This window comes from Tachyglossus aculeatus, chromosome 18, assembly GCF_015852505.1.
Source record: "Tachyglossus aculeatus isolate mTacAcu1 chromosome 18, mTacAcu1.pri, whole genome shotgun sequence".
Lineage (NCBI taxonomy): Eukaryota > Metazoa > Chordata > Mammalia > Monotremata > Tachyglossidae > Tachyglossus > Tachyglossus aculeatus.
This window is the reverse complement of record NC_052083.1, coordinates 6,077,022-6,095,017: the sequence shown is the minus strand read 5'-3', so window position 1 is coordinate 6,095,017 and position 17,996 is coordinate 6,077,022.

The window sequence follows — 17,996 nt, the reverse complement described above, 5'->3', positions numbered from 1 at the left end:
ATTTTGTTAACATGAAGGCTGGCAGGAGATGTGGAATTCACTAACACCATCTAGAGGGGAAGGAAATTCTCTTCTTGGAAATGAAGGTAACAGGCTGCCACTGGTGATCGATTAATCAATCATATTTATTGAGAGCTTTCCATGTAAAGAACACTGTATTAAGCACTTGGGAGAGTACAACAGAATTAGTAGACACATTTCCTGCCCATAAGAAGCTGACAGTCTAGAGGGGATCTGTTCTAATGGACCCTAATTCATAGATTTCCCCTACCTCTAAACCAAAGTTCTGAAGAAGCACAAAGCAGAACTGGACTTCCCAATTGGAGTTAGATTGAGATGGACAACTCTCCATTTGAAGGTTCTGAGGAATTTCTCTCCCTGATCTCCCAAAGGGGTGGTAGAGTGATGTGGGAGAGAAAAGTGGAAAGAGCAGTCCAAAAGACACTGATCTGTTAGCCAGGCTATGAACAGCTTGGTAGTTCTATAGACAATTTACTTTGTTCCACAGTTTCTGCATCTGGCAAGCATTGCTCTATCAGTTGTCCAGGACAGCCACAGGTTCAGAGAACTGGTGACACAAGTGTTTTGAACTCTTCAGGGGAAGTCAGGTTTTTGGGTGTTTTGTTTTTTTGTCAGGGATTGGGGGAGAATAGGGTTTAGTAGTATTTGTTAAACATTTACTATGTGCCAAGCACTATTCTAAGTGCTGGGGTAAATAAAAAAGTAATCAGTTTGGACACAGTCCCTGTCCCACTTGGGGCTCACAGTCATAATCCCCATTTTACAGATAAAGGAAGTGAGGTGACTTGCCCACAGCAGACAAGTAACAGAGCCGGAATTCGAACACACGTCCCTCTGACTCTCCGGGCTGTGCTCTATCCCCTAGGCCACGCTGAATCTCTAAGCAAACATGTACAGGCTGGATTTGCTGCCACCACAACATGCTTGAGAAAGGAATTTTTCTAGCGAAGTTTCCTCTTGAGATTTTTAGTGCCAACTGAACTCAAAGTGCCAGGCAAATGGGATCACTTTGCTGAAACCCACCCCCAAGCCACCCACCACAAGCCATACCAGACCCCCAAACAGCAGCACTGGCAGGTCAGTTTGACACCTGGACCCTACTTCTCAAGGCAAGTTTGAGTGGGATGCCACATGGTTAGAAAAGCTTTAAAAGAGAGGTGAATAGCTGCCTGGCTTCCTCTACTTACTTTTCTGTTTTAGTTCCACAAGCAGGAACCCGCCTGTTTGAGAATCACCCCACTCTGGGCTGGAATTAGCAATGCCTTTAGGCCAGATGGGTCTGTTTAGATGCCTAAGTGAGATGGGGACCGATGGGATTTTGCTGCAGAGGGAGTCAAGGTGTCTCCCCAAAAGTGTTCACTCAGTGGCTCCAGTTGCAGCCGTGATTAGAAAAGAATGGGCACCATCCGGCCTGCTTTAGAGTAATAGAAGGGAACTTTAATTAACTCTGGGTTGGATCCGGAGCTTAGGGAGCAATTAGTGCTCCAAAAATTTGCTGGTGCAGTTGTATTTTCTCTCAACCCACTGTTGGAAGCCGGATGCCCTTGAAAGTCGACGTCCTTGAGGGTTCCGTGTACTTTCTTTTGCTGCCATCCTGTGGTAACAATCGAGCAACTGAGGGTTGATGTAAAAACGAAAGCCTGGCACCGGTTTTTTGTTTGTTTGTTTTTATGTAATTTGTTAAGTGCTTACTAGGTATCAGGCACTCTTCTAAACGCTCAGGTGGCTACAAAATAATCAGGTTGGACATGGTCCTTGTCCCACATAGGGCTCACAGTCTAAGTCAGAAAGAAGAGGATTCGATCCCCATTTTACAGATAACTGATGCACAGATAAATTAAAGTGATTTGCCCAAGGTCACACAGCACACAAGTGGTAGAGCCGGGATTAGAACCCAGGTCCTCTGACTGTCAAGACTGTGCTCTTTCCACTAGGCTACACTGCTTCCTCCTGGAAAAACCTGAGTAGAAAGAAAGCCGATAAAAATGGGGCAAGGAGTTGGACGTTTGTATCTGAGGAGGAGGATGAATATCATTGCAGCATGGTGATGGCTGGTTTATTTCCACAGTGATAGGGGGCCTAGGGTGGGGTGGTAGAATCTGGGAAGGCTTCCAGCCCCTGAGCATTCCTGGAACTGTTAACCTAGGGTAATGACCATGGATGGCATTTAAGAACACTGGACATCCCCTTTCCTTGTCTCCTCCAATCAATCAATCAATCGTCTTTATTGAGTGCTTTCTGTGTACAGAGCACTGTACTAAGCGCTTGGGAAGTACAAGCTGGTAACATATAGAAACAGTCCCTACCCAACAGTGGGCTCACAGTCTAGAAGGGGGAGACACAGAACAAAACCAAACATACTAACAAAATAAAATAAATAGAATAGATAGGTACAAGTAAAATCAATCAATCAATCATATTTATTGAGCACTTACTGTGGGCAGAGCACTGTACTCAGCGCTTGGGAAGTAAAAGTTGGCAGCATATAGAGACAGTCATCATCATCATCATCAATCGTATTTATTGAGCGCTTACTATCATCATCATCATCAATCATATTTATTGAGCGCTTACTATGTGCAGAGCACTGTACTAAGCGCTTGGGAAGTACAAATTGGCAACACATGGAGACAGTCATCATCATCATCATCAATCGTATTTATTGAGCGCTTACTATGTGCAGAGCACTGTACTAAGCACTTGGGAAGTACAAATTGGCAACACATAGAGACAGTCCCTACCCAACAGTGGGCTCACAGTCTAAAAGGGGGAGACAGAGAACAAAACCAAACATACTAACAAAATAAAATAGAATAGAATAGATAGGTACAAGTAAAATAAATCAATAGAGTAATAAATATGTAAAATAAATAGAGTAATAAATATGTACAAACATATATACAGGTGCTGTGGGGAAGGGAAGGAGGTAAAATGGGGGGGGGGGGACACGACAGCACAGCCACGAGCGGGGCCGAGTGATGTTGAAATGACAACTGTCCAGTGTGTTTTGAACAATACTAAGTGACTAAAATTATCGGACACACTGCACTTGCTCAGAAGGAATGACTTCAAGTGTGCAGGGCAAAGGGTACTGAAGAGAATTTATTATCCAAAATAGAGGATGACTTCTTAGCTTTTATTGCTTTCACAGTAGCCTCAGTGCTACTACTTTTTGGGGGTCACACAACACCCTAAGCTATTCAGTTTGACTTAGAACAGTTATTATTAAAAAGCTTTTAAAATTATTGTTGAAAAATATTCCTCCACCCACAATACCAAGCAAGGGACAAGGCTGCTTGGTTCAAGGCTACACAAACCTAGCCCATCCCAAGAACCTTCTCTGATTGATTGATTGTATTGCTTTGAGCATGAGTTCAAGAGAGAAGACAGGGAAAGGGGAAGGAAAAGAGGCAGGGAATTGTTTGCATAACATTCTAATTGGAGAATTAGGAAGTGTGAAAGCTTATCCAGAAGCACAGATTTACTCCCCCTCCCACTTTGATAAAAGGTGGGCATCAACTTTTGGTGTTGGCAATGGGATCAACATTTAGCAAGTCCTTGAAGGATGCAAAACACCACAGTGATAGGAAGAAGCACAAGAAAACCAATTTAGATTCAGTCCCTGTTCCCCAAGGGGTTGACTTGTACTTTCCAAGTGCTTAGTACAGTGCCCTGCACACAGTAAGCACTCAACAAATACAACTGAATGAACAATCTAATTTGCAGAGTATAGGCATGGAAGAAATCAAGCCAAAACTCCTCACTCTCAGCTTCAAGGCTGTCCATCCCCTCGACCCCTCCTCCCTCACCTCCCTTCTCTCCTTCTCCAGCCCAGCCCACACCCTCCATTCCTCTGCCGCTAACCTCCTCACTGTACCTCGTTCTTGCCTGTCCCGCCGTCGACCCCCGGCCCACGTCCTTCCCCTGGCCTGGAATGCCCTCCCTCCACACATCCGCCAAGCTAGCTCTCTACTTCCCGTCAAAGCCCTACTGAGAGCTCACCTCCTCCAGGATGCCTTCCCAGACTGAGCCCCCTTTCTCCTCTCCTCCTCCCCATCCCCCCCCCACCTTCCCCTCCTCACAGCACTTGTATATATTTGTACAGAGAAGCAGCATGGCTCAATGAAAAGAGCACGGGTCATGGGTTAAAATCCAGCTCCACCACTTGTGAGCTGTGTGACTTTGGGCAAGTCACTTAACTTCTCTGTGCCTCAGTTACCTCATCTGTAAAATGTGGATTAAGACTGTGAGCCCCACTTGGGACAACCTGATCACCTTGTATCCTCCTCAGCTCTTAGAGCAGTGCTTTGCACATAGTAAGTGCTTAACAAATGCCATCATTATTATTACAGATTTATTACTCTATTTTACTTGTACATAGTTACTAGTCTATTTTGTTAATGATGTGCTTGTACCTGTAATTCTATTTATTCTGACATTTTTGACACCTGTCTACATGTTTTCATTTGTTGTTTGTCTCCCCCTTCTAGACTGTGAGCCCGTTTTTGGGTAGGGACCGTCTCTGTTGCCGACTTGTACTTCCCAAGCTCTTAGTACAGTGCTCTGCACACAGTAAGCACTCAATAAATACGATTGAATGAATGAAAAAGGAATACCAAACAAACTCATCCAAGACAAATGCAAGTTCAACAATACAAATATGAACAGTAAGAAGTATGTCAGTTCAACAGTCTTTGGAGGAGGGTGTCTGCAGGCTGTTCCTCATTACTTTTAGCCACCACAGCTGTGGTCTGGCTGGTTTTCCAAAGGCACTTAGGGCATGATTGCTTCAGGGTTAGTCTGGAGCCAGGAGTCTCCCTTGCAGCATGTCTCCATGCTGGGCAGGTAGAGTTACCAGTGCCTCTTTAAATGTCCCTGGATGATTGTAATTTAGTTGTAAGCCCCTTGAGGGCAGGAATTGCAATTACCAATTCTATTGTACTCTCCCAAGTGCTGGGCACACAGTAAGTGCTCAATAAATTTGATTCACTCCTTTGCCTCCTTCCTTCAAAACCATTTAAGGCAAGATGCCATGAATTTTCATTTGGGAAAAGGAGGCAAATACCACAGATCAAAGCCTTGACTCAACCACATCTGCCATTTGGTCAAATTGATGGTGTGAGTTGAGGATTTGGGAGAGCCATTCCACATGGTTTGGTTTCCATTCCTCAGAACATGAACACATTCCAAAGCGTACTGCCTTGTTTCTGTTGCCCCAAGGTGCACATACCATTTCTTCTAACCCCAAGATACACTGTAACTATACAGGCTCACAGACTCAGACCAACATTCCCTAAAAATGTTCTAGCTAAACCACACAATGAAAGACAGAAGAGAACAAGATCAGACCATCTCTGTCCAACATAAGTCTCTCAGTCAGAGAGTGAGGGACAACAGTTATCTTCTCTACTTTTTTTTAAAAAAAAAATAACATAAGGAACAAGGCTTAGAGAGGTTAAGCCACTTTTGGGCACTTGGTTAGTGGGAGAGCGTGAATTAGAACTCATGTCAATCCAACTCTCTTTCCATTATACCAAGCTGCCTGTCAACATCATCATGAAGGTTTTGGGTGATGTAAAAACCACCTGGCAATCTAAATGAATTCCCCAGACCTTCTGAAGGGTGTAGGATTCCATCAAATCCCTAGCAGTGGGAGTTTCATCAGAAATTGGTATACATCCCACCGGGAACAGTGGAATTCAGGCCTGATACCGGAACAAATATCAGCCCGGCACCAGGTTGGGGATAGATAAAATGTGTGACCTGATTCTCTAGCTGCTTTCCTTCTCTGAACTTTAATCTTACTGATCTACAATAACAACCCCCATCTTTAAGATGAAAGGCAGCTATACTGCCTCTTACAAACCTCGACAAATGAATCCCTCCAGCCTTCCTCACTTTTTATTCCATGCTAGAATCCTGATTTTGCAATTGAGGGAAACAGAGGAGAGAGATAAAAGTGACTGACTCCTGATATTAATGTGTCTTTGCAAGGCAAACTGCGAGCAGCTTGAAAATAAATCAAAAGAAAGCTAATGGATCCTGCAGATTTCTCAGGGGCAAATCGCTGGGAAGGCTTATTTTGAAACTAAAAAGGGGATTTGAGTGCTCGTTCATTTAGCTACAATTCAGGAGGGCTGGAAAGCACCAGTTAGTGCCCATGGAAACAGCATTTGTATGTTGAGCTTGCTTCCCGATTGGCTCTGAAGTCCACACAACTGGCATGGGCTACCCTTAAACCCTGAAGTGTCCCAAGCCAGCAGAATGTTGAAGATAATGCCAAATCACGGGTTCTTTCAGTTCCCATATTCAGTTTGTCACCCAATCCAGTCCATACTTAACTTGCCATCTGAATCATTTTCCAAAGATGTCATTCAATATGAATAAGTCAATCAATTGTATTTATTAAGCATTTGCTGCATGTAGATAGCAGTACTAGCTATTTGGAAGAGTCCAGTACAACAGAGTTGGTAGACACGATCTCTGCCTACATGGAGTTTACAGGAAAGAGGGGGAAATAGTGCTTAGTACAGTGCCTGGCACATAGTAAGCACTTAACAAATGCCATCATCAAATAAACATTAAAATAAGTTAGTGGTGGATATGAGAAGCAACATGGCCTAGTGGATAGAGAACAGGCCTGCGAGTCAGAGGACCTGCGTTCTAATCCCAGCTCTGTTACTTGTCTACTGTTTGATCTTAGTCAAGTCACTTAACTTCTCTGTGCCTCAGTTACTTCATCTGTAAAATGGGGATTATGATTGAGCTCCATGGGGGATGTGGACTGTGCCCAACCTGTTTAGCTTGTATCTAATCTGACCCATGTGGGTCAGGGGCTGTGTCCAATCTGAGTTGTTTGTATCCACTCCAGCGCTTAGTACAGTGCCTGGCATAGTGAGCGCCTAACAAATACCATAATTATGGGAAGCAGCATAGCCTAGTAGATCGAGCATGGGCCTGGGATCCAGAAGGTCGTGGGTTCTAATCCCAACTCCGCCACTTGTCTGTTGTATGACCTTAGACAAGTCACTTCACTTCTCTGTGCCTCAGTTCCCTCATCTGTCAAATGGAGACTGAAACTGTAAGCCCCATGTGAGACAGGGACTGTATCCAACCCGATTAACTTGTATCTACCCCAAGCTCAGAACAGTGCCTGACACAATAGTAAGCACTTAAATACCATAATTATTATTATCCCAGCACTTAGTACAGTGCCTGAACATAGACAGCATTTAATAAATAATAATAATTGTATAAGTGCTCTGGGGGTAGGGTGAAAATCAAAGTGCTTAAGGGATATAGGCCCAAGTATACATTTCCACAGTCATCAAAAATTTTCAATGGTTACTCATTCCTTCCAGCCTCAGGTAAAATTTCCTGACCATTAGGCTTTAAGACACTCAGTCAGCTCTCCCCCTCTTACTTTACACTCTCTTCTACCACTACACCCCAGGTTGCAATCTTTGTTTTTCTCAAGCTAAACTCTCTTCTGTTTTCTCTCAAGATAACCTACACACTTTGGCAGCGGAGGTCAGCTAGGGACCCAAAGTTTTGACCACAACATGCAGCTACACTTTGTTTGCTAATTGCAGCATTTGACACTGCATATTCTTTTGCCTCCTTGCCTCATAAACCTTACAAAACTGCTAAAAAAGCTTCTTTCTGGGTCTCAGAGCCCCATGATGATCTTTCTGTGGCAACTCACCCCCATTTTTCAGCCAGGATTCAGCCTTGTCTGAGGCTTTGGCTCTATCCTTAATAGTAATAGTGGTTTTTGTTAAGGGCTTACTATGTGCCAAGCACTGTACTAAGCGCAGGGGTAAATACAAGATACACAGATCCCACATGGGGATCACAGTCTAAGTAGGAGGGCAAACAGGTATTGAAACCCCATTTTGCAACTGATGCACAGAGAGGTTAAGTGACTTACCCAAGGTCACACAGCAGATGAGTGGAAGACCTGGGATTAGAACCCAGGTCCTCTGACTTACAGCACCTAATGTGTTCTGAATACCGCACTAAGCACTTGGGAGAGTATGGTGGGTTTACTAGAGAAGATCCCTGCTCTCAAGAAGTTGACATTCTAGCTGGGGAGACAGACAAAAGATAAGTTACAGTTAAGAGGGAGGAAAGAGGAGAAGCAGGGTACGTACTTGAGTAAAGGGATCTGTAATGTATTTGCTATGGCAGCTTGAAAATGTTTAAGTGATTAATGATTATCCCCTTTAGACCGTAAACTCACTGTGGGCACGGAAAGTGTCCACTAATTCTGCTGTACTGAACTCTCCCAAGGACTTAATGCAGTGCTCTACATGCAGTAAGTGCTCACTAATGATTGATTGGGTGCCACTTGATGTAGAGTGCTGCTCAGAAGTGATCATCAATCATCATCATCAATCGTATTTATTGAGTGCTTACTGTGTGCAGAGCACTGTACCAAACGCTTGGGAAGTACAAGTTGATGTAATTGCTTCCTCTGGTCCTTTGATTCTGAATCTCCCCTTGCAGCCAATCTCACAATCACTTGCACGAGAGAAGCAGTGTGGCTCAGTGGAAAGAGCATGGGTTTGGGAGTCAGAGATTGTGTGTTCTAATCCCGGCTCTGCCACTTGTCAGCTGTGTGACTTTGGGCAAGTCACTTCACTTCTCTGGACCTCAATTACCTCATCTGTAAAATGGGGATTAAGACCATGCGCCCAACGTGGGACAATCTGATTCCCTTTATCTACCCCAGTGCTTAGAACAGTGCTTGGCACATAGTGAGCACTTAACAAATACCATCATTATTATTAGATGAGCTAATATTTAAAATGAAGGTATACATTTGGGATGATATTAAGTTTTCCCCAAAAATGAAAATGGAGGGAGTCATCTATTCAAGGCATAGATCATTGTATTATTATTTTCAATATTAACAATAATAGTGGAATTCTAAGCACTTACTCTGTGCCAAACACCTTGCTAAGCACTGGGCTAGATACAGTGCACTCAGATCAGACAGAGTGTCAGTTCTACCTGGGGCTCCTAGTCTAGGGGGGAGGGAGAGCAAGCAATCTCCATTTTTTAAATGGGGAAACTGAGGCCCAGAGAAGTTAAGTGACTTTCGCACTGGAGGCAAGTGCCAGAAGTAGTATGGAACCCAAGTCTACCAATTCTCAGCCCTGTACTCTTTTCACTAGGCCCCACTGCTTCTCTAATGCTGTGTGAGAGGTGTCAGGACCAGTTTGCAATATGACAATGGAGAAACCAAACCTGGTTACATAAAAGGAAGACTGCCTAGGGGGAGGAGAACTGTCAGAGCAGGGTTGTCACCACTGAGAGAGCGAGAAGGAGAGAAACTTCGTCAAAGAAAACTGACAAATGACTTGATTTAATTTCCCCGAGCCACAAACACTCAGGTCCAATCCATGAAACCACAAAAGGATTATGCAATCTTCTCCAATTTTAGAGGTTGAGTCGTTCCAGGTCATTCAGAGGACGGATGACAAAGATGAATGTCCAAATTTTAAATTTGTCAAGTTTCAAACATCGGATGGTCAGATGTTTAGGCTTCCGGTCAACTTCTTTTAAGTTACTGACGATCCAAGCATTGAACGAAACAACTGCCAACTGCCCAAAAAAAGACCTGGAGCAAATCTAATAACAGTGTGAGAAGCAGTGTGGCTTAATGGGAATAGCGTGAGTCAGAATCAAAAGACCCTGGATTTTAATCCTGGCTCTGCCCCTAGTCTGCTGTATGACTTTGGGCAAGTCACTTAAACTTCTCTGTGACAGTTACCTCATCTTTAAAATGGGCATTAAGACTGTAAGCCTCATGAGGGATGTGGACTGTGTCCCACGTGATTAATATGCATCTATCCCAGCTCTTAGTACAGTGCCTGGCACACGGTAAGCACTTAACATATACCTAGAATAATAATAATAAATAATAATAATCCAAGGAGGGGAAGGAGGATATAAGGAATCAGGGAACCCTCAGATCTTCTGGAAGGGTGGCAGGGGGAGCCTCTACCCAACTCCCAGTTCTAGACACAGGTCTTCCCCTAGCCTGCTGTGAGACCTTGGGCAAATCCCTTAACTTCTCTACACCTTAGTTTCCTCATCTGTAAAATGGGGCTAAAATACCCACAGGCCCTAACTCATGTAACTGTTGGAAAGACAAAGTGAATAAGTATTGCCAAAGGGCTTTGGAAAAATACAAGACCAAAGGAAAAATGTTAGTGTATTTCACTGCATATTTCAAAAACAGCCATCATGGATAAAGGAAATTTAGTAAGAAATTAAGCTGAAGGCTGAAAGATCACATTAGTATGTTTGGTTTTGTTCTCTGTATCCCCCTTTTAGACTGTGAGCCCACTGTTGGGTAGGGACTGTCTCTATATGTTGACAATTTGTACTTCCCAAGCGCTTAGTACAGTGCTCTGCACATAGTAAGCGCTCAATAAATACGATTGATGATGATGATGATGATGATGATAAATGTGAATTCTTTTTTTTCCTGAAAGAACAAAGAACACTATTGTTGCTTTAATGTTCCCTATTATTAAGCCCAAAATGCCTTCAGAACAACCAAAACAACATTGATCTAACCTTAATATACTCTTAGACCTGATCGATTTTCTTCAATCCAAGCGACACAGAGAGATATAAATACAGGCAAGCAAACAAATAACCACCATAAAACGGTCCCCCTCACCCACATGGATCAATAGGGCCTCTTTAAGGATTCTGGGATCTGTCACCATTGAGATAATGATCTCTGACTAACAGTGAAGCTCATGTACTGTGGAATTTCACTGAGGCGCCATCTTTGCATGATTCTAGGGGCTTTAAACCGCTCCCAGCTTCCCCTCCCTTCCTCAAACCCACTCCGAATCAACATTAGAGCAGGATTATTGTTGCTATTATGACTTGACAACAAGAGCTAAGCCATAAATGCTTCACTGCACCCACCCACTGTCACTCTGTTGAAAACCGATTCAGTCCGGAGTTGCCCAAATATGCCCCGAGTTTGGTCCTGTGACCACCAGCGTCATCTCCAATGGACTGTTTTCCTATGGCACAGTTCTGCCAAGATTCTTCACTATTAAATAGGTCAACCTAGGCCGGGTCACTCAGATGCTGCTAACATTCCCTAAGCCAACTGACTTGCTCATGGAAAGGGTCCTTGTGCTTATCCAGTGGTGGTATGGGAAGTGGACTGTAAGCTCATTGTGGGCAGGGAATGTGTCTGTTTATTGTTATATTATACTTCCTAGGTGCTTAGTACAGTGCTACAGTACAGTACTGTACAGGACACAGGAAGTGCTCAATAAGTACGACAATGAATGAATCAAAGTGTCAGTCTCTCTGGCTGGTCCCTGAAATGTAGAACTTTCTCTCCCACCCCAAAAGCTCATTCAGGGGGTCTGACATTAGCAGTCTGCTGATCAGCTATTCCTCAGTGCCTTTGTCTCCTTTCCAGTCACAATCCAAAACCTTAAAGGCTTCAGCCCCCACTACTCCTCCTGCCTCCAGACCCTAAAAAAATCACACACAGTATTGTACCAGTAGACAGTCGTTCAACTAATAGTTATTTCTGAGCATGTAACACTTGTGTAGGAACAACATTGGGGAGGCTTAGTGGCTAGAGCACAAGCCTAGGAATCAGAAGGAACGAGGTTCTAATCCCAGCTCCATCACTTGTTGGCTATGTGACCTTGGGCAAGTCACTTAATTTCTCTGTGCCTCAGTTATCTCATCTGTAAAATGGGGATTATTACTCTGACTGAACCGCTTCCTTCCTCTCCCCCTCGTCCCCCCCCTCCATCCCCACATCTTACCTCCTTCCCTTCCCCACAGCACCTGTATATATGTATATATGTTTGTACATATTTATTACTCTATTTATTTTACTTGTACATATCTATTCTATTTCTTTTATTTTGTTAGTATGTTTGGTTTTGTTCTCTGTCTCCCCCTTCTAAACTGTGAGCCCACTGTTGGGTAGGGACTGTACTTCCCAAGTGCCTAGTACAGTGCTCTGCACACAGTAAGCACTCAATAAATACAATTGATTGATTGATTGATGTGAGACATGTATTGTGTCCAACCTGATTAGGTTGTATCTACCCCAGCATTTGACACTTACTAAAGTGCTTAACCGTCATCATCAATATTCTGAATAAATCACCACCCAGTACAAAAGAGATTCAGTTATAACCTCCTCTTCAAAAAGGAGAATACAAATCAGTACCATAAATGTCACCCAGAGAGAATAAATCACTTCATTGGAAAAATAATTCAGAGGATTGCAACAGGGGGAAAATTCTCCTATACTCACACCCAAAAAGTAGAAATGAAGCTTGGAGGAGTCTCACTAATCACTGACGGCCTTGGTTAACCTAGTTAAGTTATTTTGACTAGCATACTACTTTTTTAGAAACAAGTTATCCAAATAAACATCCTCTCCATCAAAGTTCTACCAATTGGCAGCTGAACACACATTTGGGAGTTTTCCAGGGATGCTGGGAGGTCTTTAATATTTCATCTCCATCAGGAAAAATGGGGGTTGGGGGCATGGGGAGAGAGGGAGTGAGAGAGACAGAGACAAAAACAGACATAAGACAAATTGTTATGAAAGATCATGTTGTTGGCTCTTCCCAGGAGCCCCAGTGCTGATTCTCTGCTATTATTAATAGTGACCTGTGGGTTTTTAAGTGTTGAGCAAATAAACACGTATGCTTCTCTCAACTGAGAAAGCAGACTGATGCCTCATAAGCAGTCTAATAATTATAAGCATACTTGATGATTTTTTAATTAACAAGATTGATTCTTTAAATCGGGTTCACATCCTTCCAGCCAGTAGAAGACCCATGCAGGCAACTGAAATTGATAACATATGGAAAGGCTGCTGTGTGTGCATGCTCTAACCTACAATTTCTGGGTATGTCTGTACTGATTCATACAAATCTTTTTGCAGACTTAGCTTAGAATTGTAGTGTGACAACAAATCTCAAGAACATGGAAGTTCTGCATCAACCTAGCCCTGGGAAACCCTGTACCCAACAAAAAGTTTTCATTGGTAATATCTAACTCAAAGTAGTCACTTAGAGAAGCAGCGTGGCCTAGTGGATAAAGCATGGGCTTGTGAGTCAGATGGACTTGGGTTCTAATCCCAGCTCTGCCACTTGTCTGCTGTGTGGCCTTGGGCACATCACTTCTCTGGGCCTCAGTTACCTCATCTGTAAAACGGGGATTAAAACTTTGAGCCCCATGTGGGTCATGGACTGTGTCCAACCCGATTTGCTTGTAACCACCCCAGGGCTTAGAGCAGTGCCAAGTACATAGTAAGCGCTTAACAAAGACCATTATTATTATTGGACAGAATGCAATCCAAAAGGCCATCCTGGCTTTTGGAAAACAGCAAGATGGAGAGCGTGATGAGAAAGAGCAGCAAGCTCCATATTGAGATGGCAGTCAATAAAATTGTTGTGGTGTCAGCTGAGAGATCTGGAAACTACGAGGGCTCCTCCAGTCATTTCACCAGCATCACCTATTAGCCACTGCCATCAAATGGCTGGATAGGATCAGTGACCACAAGGTCCTGGAATGCAATAAACTCACCAGTATCAAAGCAGTGCTCCCAACAACACAACTCTGCTGGAAGGGATATATGAGGAGGATGAACATCAGCAGGAGATCCAAACAGCTACTTTAACACCTTGGGGATGCTTCCTGGGAGAGAGAGCCTGGATTTGGATCCTGGAAGGCCGGCCCGCCATCACACCGTGCAGCCCTGCTGCTCCCGGTAGGATCCTCTCCTCCGGATGCTGCCACGAGGGCCGGTGCTCCCCCACCCTCCCTCTGTCTGTCCATCCATCCCCAAGCAGCCTGCTATTGGAACCCCGTCTCCCACCCTGTCATCTGCATCCCCGCCCAAGTACACCGAGGCCCATGGGCTGGGCCCCCACACCCCAACATCACTACACTCACCCCTCGAAGCCACCTCCACTCTGTCCGAGTAACCAACTGGGATCGTAGGCCATTGTGTCCCCTTGCCTGATCGTGGAACATTGTGTCCCCCTGCTTCCATTCCCCCCTCAACCCCATAAGCGACCTTCTTTGAGGAGTCCCCCCGCTCCCTCTTTCCCAGTCTGGACCTGACTGATCCCCTGCCCCCACACCCCCGCACAAAAAAAGGCCCGAGTTACTTTAACAACAACCTCATTCTTACCTAGTCAGCCCACCCATGCTATTTGGCTGTTTTCTCCTCTCCCCAGGCATCTCCACTCCCATGACCCACCTTAACAGTTCCGCCCTATTCCAGAACTCTCATCCATAGGACTCCATCCTCCACCACCTCAGAGACATTTTTGCCAAGTGCCCCTGGACTCTCCTTGCTATTAACCCCTTTGATCTGATTTGACTGACATATGGACAATTCATCCTTCTGCTTTGAGCATCATCTGCCTATTTTAAGGTTGCTTCTGCATGTTAATTAACTGCTCTCTGTGATCTCATCGTCTGCTTATTTTATTATTCCCATTGCATGTTAATTGTTAACTGCTCTCTGTGATGTCATCTGCTTAGTTTTTGCCATCACATATTGTTTTCTGTGATATCATCTGCTTATTTTATTATTACCATAGCATGTTAATTGTGTCATCACCTAGTTATTGCTACTGCATGTTAATTGTTAACTTCCGGCTGCACTGTCATTTACCTTGCTGACCTCACCATGAACTATCAATTCCTCTGCTCCCAACTGCCCTTCCCATTCCTCACCTTCCCATTCCCCACCCAGCTCCTCCCCCTCCCCCTGACCTGGAATGCCCTCCCTCCACACATCCGCCAAGCTAGCTCTCTTCCTCCCTTCAAAACCCTACTGAGAGCTCACCTCCTCCAAGAGGCCTTCCCACACTGAGCCCCCTTATTCCTCTCCTCCTCCCCATCCTCCCGCCCTACCTCCTTCCCCCTCCCCACAACACCTGTATATATGTTTCTACAGATTTATTACTCCATTTTACTTGAACATATTTACTATTCTATTTATTTTGTTAATGATGTGCATCTAGCTTTAATTCTATTTGTTCTGATGACTTGACACCTGTCCACATGTTTTGTTTTGTTGTCTGTCTTCCTTTCTAGACTGTGAGCCTGTTCTTGGGTAGGGACCGTCTCTATATGTTGCCAACTTGTACTTCCCAAGTGCTTAGTACAGTGCTCTGCACACAGTAAGTGCTCAAAAAATGATTGAATGAATGAATGTTCCCGATGAAGTCATCAATAGCTTTCTGGAGAGCATTCCATGAAGTTCCTGTAATTCAGTGAATAGACTCCAACAGTGCAGTCTATCAAACCTCCTAAGGATTTGCCCAGGAAGTGGGGTGGGGAAGGAGGGATGGTGCATACCAATTTCCAAAAATCACCAGGAGAAAAGCTTCAACCTATCAACTCTCATTACTGACTTTGGATTATAAACTCCTTGAGGACAGCAAACATATGTCTTGTTACTGTTGGATTCTGACAAGTATAAGGTCTGGCATACTGCATAGAGTAGGGGCTCAATGACTAATTGATCTTTGCCACTTTGCCAAGTGCTTACTATGTGTCAAGCACTGTTCTAAGCGCCAGGGTAGATACAAGATAATCATCAATCGTATTTATTGAGCGCTTACTATGTGCAGAGCACTGTACTTAGTGCTTGGGAAGTACAAATTGGCAACATATAGAGACAGTCCCTACCCAACAGTGGGCTCACAGTCTAAAAGACAGTGGGCTCACAGTCTAAAAGGTCGGGTCGGACACAGTCCTTGTCCAAAAATGCAATGCACAGTCTTAATCCCATTTTACAGATGAGGGGACTGAGGCACAGAGAAGTGAAGTGACTTGCCCAAGCTCACATAGCAAAGTGGCAGAGCCACAATTAGAGACATAGTCCTTCTGGATCCCAGGCCCATGCTCTACCCACTTGACCACACTGCTTTCTTTTGCCAGAGGAACAATTTCTCTATTCCTTTGGAGGTCCAGGACCCCAAGGCTTCAACTATATAAAAAGGACTTCCCACATCCCAGGTTGGAGAGCCAACACCTCAACATCCCCATAATCATACTTATCTAATATTAATTCCTTTAGTTCCTTTCTTTAACATTTATTTTTTGCATTTCTCTCACACTAGCAGATTATAGTTCTGTCAGTGTTGTTCTCTTGAAAAACATTTTTGCTCCATTTATTAGCATCCTGGGACTGCCTGAAACAAAGGCCAATTCTTTGACCCTGTCAGCAAAATGCCACTCTGCTCAAAAATGCCTTCCAGTGCCTGTGAAGTTCTCTCACCTCTCATTACCTCACATTAACGGGAAAATTGCTGGTGCAGATGAGGACACAGAGTCACAATTTGAGGGAAAGAAAATCAGATCTTCAAACTCAACATTGGGAAGGTTATCATGGCCCATAGCCTTTAAAAGTAGGAGACAGACATTTTGAAGGCTAAATGTAATTTACATTTATCTGGACAATTCTGGAATCTCCAATGACATCTTATGTTTCCTCAAATAGAAGATCTTAAAGATAAGAGTGGAGGAGACACTGGATGTTAGTACTATTTATTAAGTGCTTACTCTGTGCCAAGCATTGCACTAAGCACTGGGCTAAATACAAGATAATCAGGTAGGAAACAATCCATGCCCCACCTGGGGCTCACAGGCTAAGTAGGAAGTGTTTTTATATTAGTTTCAGTTCAAAAGCATCTCCCACCAGTGGTTCAGCAACCCAATTTCCCTTTAGATGAGAATTGACATTACTAATTTTTTGAAACTATTTACCAAGATGGAGACCATCTCGCATTCAGGGTAACAGAATGATACTCAAGTGCCATAAAATAATTAAGTTTATTCTGTAAAAACTAAAATCTGTAGGTTCTCCTTGACAAGAACATATTTCTCTTTAAGGGCTGGCTGAGCATGTTTGGATTGAGAAGGGAAGACCTAAACCAATTACTGTGATTTCTGGAGCAGAACAGACCAGAAGACTAGTGAGCCGCAGAAGATAGGTAAGTCTGATTAGAAAGTGGATGGGTTGTATTCTTAGAAAAGGGTATATGCAACATGGACAACACACCTCCACCAGCCCATCCTGTCCTCTTCATATTGCACGATAGCTCCTTCATCCAAATATTGTCAGTTTTTCCAAATAATAGATTTTAACATTTATGGTATTTAGGTGATTTTTTTCAAATATGAAGCAGCAACCTTTGCCTGCTGGCTTTGACCAATCAGTGGCATCTGAATGCTTACTGTGTGGGAGAGAACAATGTAATTGGTAGTCACAATCGCTGTCCACAAGGAACTTACAATCTATAAGAAGAGATTACCAAGGAGCCCGAAATTCCTTTGCAAGAGAATCCATGGTCCCTGCCAGTAAGTGCCGAGCAGATGAACAGAGTCCCATTTTCCAAAAGACCTGCTAGGAAGGAACCGTGTTTGAAACCTGTGCCTCAAATCGGTGTTTTCTCTGCCTGAGGGGGGAACTTGTAGCTTCCTGAGGGATGGAGGGCCCACAGATCCTCTGGCTCCATGCTGGATTCTCTGAGGCAGTTGGTTGAGGTCTAGTTGCTCACCTCAGAGCTAAGGTGACTAAGTGTCCCTAGCCAGGTGGGACATCCATGATTTTTTTAGAAGTTTGGCTCTGCCTGCCTATGGAGAGATTTGGTGAAGGCTGTTTGGGACAGATGTGGCACAACAGAAGCCCTCAGACTAACCATAGGGGCCAAGAACTGATATTTCAACCACTGCAGATGAGAAGGAAGAGTCCTCCCCTCAGTAGTGGGAAGAGTCCTCAGTAGTGACAGCAACATTTGCTGAACTGAACTCTTTCTTCAGAGTCAGATGTGGGAGTTTGTGATGTACCCAGAAATGCAACATCAGGATTCACCTTGGAGCCAGGGACTGGAGATTTAGGAGATAATTTGGGGGAGGATAAGAGACCTTGTCAT